Here is a 4,964-nt window from a genome sequence, read left to right on the forward strand (position 1 = left end):
TGGTGGACTAAGGACTCCTTCCTTCCTTCCTTCCTTCCTTCCTTCCTTCTTTGACAAATAGCAGCTGCTTGGATCAGCTCTTGTCTCACATCTTGGGAATATGTCTGCAATTCTCCCTTGAGAACGTTGCGATCTCATAAAGTACTATCGCTGTCAGGGTGGTTATGTAGTAGGTGTGGTTGACCTGCAGTGCTGCAGGTGTTATTGGATCTCCAGCTCTCATCATCCCTGACCACTGAGCATGCTGGCTAGGGCTGGCGGGAGCTGGAGTCCCACAATATCTAGAGGGTCACAAATTAGCCACTCCTGCCTTCCCTATGGTTTCATGGTGAGAGCTATGCCCTTGCAATCAATAATAAAAAAGAAGGCACTCAGCGGCTATTAGTCTGCCTTGTAAGTATTTTTTAAGTGTTAAAAATTTTTATTTACTAAATCCAATTACTAAAGTTTTTCCCCTAGATGAGGAAGCATGGCCTTCACTCCAGCTTGGACTTGTTTGCCCTTAACGATGTCAGCGCATAGCTTAATCTGATGGGCTGTGTGGCATTGTGACATCATCCTATTCATTATGCGATCCTTAAATTTCTGTGATCGTTCTGAGAAGGAGAGGGGAGTTTGAACCAGAAAAGTGTGCTGCTGAGGCTGTTGCAGATGGTGGAATAAATGGCAGCAGACAGGATCAAGGAAAACGAACGCTCACACGTTTAAGGGATTTGGGGAGGAAATGCCACTCTTGTGAAAGCACTACTTTCCCCAGCAAATTAAATTGGGTGCTACTCAGCACAACCTGAGCTTTAAGGTATCTAAAGGCACACACACAATGTTACTAGTTGGCAGAGGTTATTGTGACCAGCATTTGAGGTAAATGTCATCTGATTATTGGAGGTGGCCATATTTTGAAATCACTCAAACTGGAAAAAACAATCTGCCTAAGGCCGATTCGCAGGGCCCCATGCCCAGACCTCACTCCCATGCTGTCTTCTGTCAGTATATGCCAAGGATTTATGAAAGCCAGCCCCGTTTGCCCTGCCTTCTGTATATTCCTTGCAGACCTCTAACCTGAGGGCTGTGCCAATTTTGCCTTCTAACGCAAAACACCATTGAACACCAGTTACAGTTGGTTGCTGTCATAAGGAATTAATGCAGAGGAGCTTTGGATTGAAAAGGATCGGGAGTAGTCCCTGTAATGAGAAAACTGGCCTCTGAGGAAGGAAATATACGAGATTCCATAGCATCCATGCCATATCCCCCCCCCCCTCCTGTAAGGTTGGGATGCAATTGTATAAAGTCAGCCAGCCATATGTCTTCAGCATATTTAACTTAAATAAATCACAGCTGAGAAAGTGATCAGTGGGTCTAAGCCAGTTCCTAAGCAGAGAGAGATTTTAATGGCTTTAAGGTTAGCGCTATTTGAAATACAAATATTTTCATGTTATCTTAACACTGTGCAACCGCCTCCAAAATGATTTCAGTGTGATTCTGCTGCGGCTGACAAGTGCGAGTTTTAATTTCTCTACTAATTAGCCCAAAGCAGGGGCAGTGTGAAATGCGAGTGATGCTTTAATTTGGTGCTGTGTTAGTTTATGTTTGCGCTCGTCGGAGTTCTCTCTTCTCACAGTTAATGAATTCCTGGCATCTCCTGGAACCAGGGAGGACTGTGAAGGCCAAATGACATGCTGTGTAGACCTCCATGTAACTTCTGCCTCTGCCAAGGGCAACCCAATATGCTTTGCTGCCTGAGGCAAAGCAAGTATAAGGACATAAGAACTTGCCCTGCTGGATTAAGCCACCACTCTCTTCTCACAGTGGCCAACCAGATACTCATGATTATTAGCAACTGGTACTCAGAGGCACACTGCCTCTGGGAGCAGAGCTGGAACAAAGCTAGCATGGCTACTAGCCATTAATAGATGTATTCTCTACTAATTTCTCTAATCCTCTTTTTTAAAAAAACAAACCTAAGGTAAAAGGTAAACGGACCCCTGACCATTAGGTCCAGTCGTGACCGACTCTGGGGTTGCGGCGCTCATTTCGTTTTATTGGCCGAGGGAGCCGGTGTACAGCTTCCCGGTCATGTGGCCAGCATGACTAAGCCGCTTCTGGTGAACCAGAGCAGCGCACGGAAACGCTGTTTACCTTCCTGCCAGAGCAGTACCTATTTATCTACTTGCACTTTGACGTCCTTTCGAACTGCTAGGTTGGCAGGAGCAGGGACCAAGCAACGGGAGCTCACCCCGTTGTGGGGATTCAAACAGCCAACCTTCTGATTGGCAGGTCCTAGGCTCTGTGGTTTAACCCACAGCGCCACCCGCGTCCCCAAACAAAACTAAGCCTACACTTTATTAACAACTCTTAACACATCAAGTTCTTAGAACATTCAGTGTAACCAATGTATTCACAATGTAAATAAATAATTTAAATATATAGTTAAAAGTGAATAAATCTGCATATAAACAATTAATATAAAAACTAAAGGGAGCGCTTTCTTCCCAATGAGCTTATTGCTCTTACTATATAGTGCTTTTCCCTCTGGGGCACTATTATTTGACAATACAAAAGTCACTATGCTCTAAACAAGCAATCTTCTTCTCATTGCAGAATTCAGCTCTGTCAATGCGGGACTTGGGGCTTCCTGTCTTCTGAAGCCATTCTTGAAGTTGTCGCACCTTGACAGTAGGACGTTGGATTTGGCCTTGCACAGTGCCATAGTCAGTATTCTGCACCCAGCCAACAACACCCAACTTCTTTCCTTCAGCCTGTGTGTCCCCCCAATAATATTTATTAAGTTTCTTACATATACAACACATACTGTAAAACAACTAACACAAAATATAAAACAAATAAAGAATAAACACAGAAGACATAACAACAAACACATAAACAATATAAATAAATTAATTAAATTTCTAATTTCATAAACATATTACTTGACTTCCTCTAATCCCTCACATCTGAATTTCCTTGTAACTGAATGTAGCAGTTTTTCAATATCATTATTCCAAAACAATATTCCAGTTTAAATCAAATTTCTTAACTTTACTTAACATTCTAAATCTCATTTATTTAATTAACTCCTAATTTAATCCTAGGCCTATTTGGTACTTTCTGTGTGTTTTTGCAGAAAAACACCCCTTGGACTTTTCTCTAACCCTCTTTCAAAGGCATTCAAATTGGTGGCCATCGCTGCCTTTTGTGGGAGCAAGTTCCACGGTACAACTATGTGCTTCTTTTTTGTGTGTCTTCCAATATTCAGCTTCATCGGATGTCCCTGGGAGGTGAAGATGATTTCCAGTAACTGGCGTTCAGAGGCATACTGCCTCTGAAAGAATATAGCCATGTTGGTGCCTCACCTCCTCCCCATGTGCAACAGCTGACTGACATTTGAAAGGTGGGTCTACCTTACACATCACAAACCAAAACACAGCCGTCCTTTGAATTTTGCACTTCCCCAAATTTTGTAATTTCAGTTCTCAGACCAAGTCATATGTCTGAAACAATGCATATGATAGGGTAAAAGGTGTCTAGAGACGCAGCTATGAATGAAATCTGCATTATGTCAGGAAACAATGTCTTGCAAAAACGTGCATAATGCTGCAAAATTACATGCAAAAATGTGTCTATTAGGAGAAGTTCACAGTGAAATGCTGACGAATTCTCATGATTTTCTTTTAATTTTGAAAAAATTGCAAGCTTATGTGGAGAGCGGAAGCCTTGGGAAACAAGAAACTGAAAGAAACCAAAATTAAAAGATTCACCCTTGCGACTGAGATAAAAGCTAATGTCCACGACTGACACCGGAGCTTCCTCGGCTGATTCCAGCCCCTGCTCCAACCGTGTTTAGAAAACAGAGGATTATACAGCGCATTGCAAGCAACTTGCTTTTCAGTTGCTCCTTCTCGGTTGCCCTGGCAACTTCAAGGGTAAAAAGAACATTCTGACTTGGAGAATACTCTATGTGTGTCTGTGTGTCTGTGCGACTGCGTGTGGGGGTGTGCGAGTGTGCAAGCTCTCAATACAAATACACGCAGTGCCAGTGTGTGCACCTCAATGGAGAACTTTTACTACTTTGTGAAGGGAACTTTCCAGGGTTTGGTGGTTTTGTTTCCTTTCTGGGAGTGAGGGGCGGGGACTTCATGTAACGCCGTGTGTGGGAGCGAGAGCTGGGCACATAAAGGCTACTGTGCTTTCAGGGATTCCAGAAGGGGGTTTGGAGGAGCTGGGATGTGAAAGGAGGGAGCCTCCAAAGCCAAATTCTCTGCTCTGGGTTTAGAACAGGAGCTCTTTCCCACACTGTTTTTAAAAGAGGCAACCGAGCAGGTGTCCCTATAGATTGCATGACATTGAGAGAAACCCGACGCACAGTCAATATTCCCAAATGAATGGGAGAAGAGAATCTTACCAGATGCAGTTGATTAGGTTGTTTTCCCACCCACTCACCTCACCCCAGTATTCAGGAAAATGTACATAAAAGAGAAGCCTGCTGAAAATGAAGTTTCACACAAAATCCTTCTGCCTTCATTATGTTCACATAGCCACCAGGGCTGGAACTAGACACATTAAAGAAGCGTTCCAGTTAAATGCGTTGTAAACTTTGTATGAGAAATCGCGTTGGCAAACATGGAACTCCACAGCGCCATCTGGTGTCATAGTGTTATAATGCATATACAACGCATATAAAGCCTTTTTTCTTTGCCAATGTAGCCAAGTCCTGGATTGGGGCTAATGAAGTATAACATTGAAGCAAGTTTAGGGGATTTTAAAAAATGGCTAGAAAACCCTATGTATCTGTAGTTCTCAGCAGGTCCAGCCAGCAATATTTCATAGACTCAGTTGCTCATGCAAGAGTGGAGAAGGGCAGGGATGAATGTGGCAGCAATTGAGGGCCAAATGAGATGCAATGGAACACATATGGCTGCCATTGGAAACAACAGCTATACAACTAGTAATCTCTCCAGACATTAGGG

General features: G+C 43.2%; 1 long non-coding RNA gene across 2 annotated transcripts; it reads left to right on the forward strand.

Moving 5' to 3' along the window:
• The first annotated feature begins 614 nt into the window (after positions 1–614).
• On the forward strand, positions 615–4,226 carry LOC309540356. 2 transcript variants are annotated; one of them, XR_014223211.1, is made up of 3 exons: positions 615–799; positions 3,254–3,388; positions 3,691–4,226. It is a non-coding gene; the product is annotated as an uncharacterized lncRNA (long non-coding RNA). The 2 variants fall into 2 exon arrangements; XR_014223212.1 differs by lacking the exon at positions 615–799 and adding an exon at positions 810–987.
• Positions 4,227–4,964: the final 738 nt, after the last annotated feature.

Source organism: Podarcis vaucheri (assembly GCF_965113315.1).
Source record: "Podarcis vaucheri genome assembly, chromosome: 9".
In the NCBI taxonomy this organism is placed as follows: Eukaryota; Metazoa; Chordata; class Lepidosauria; order Squamata; family Lacertidae; genus Podarcis; species Podarcis vaucheri.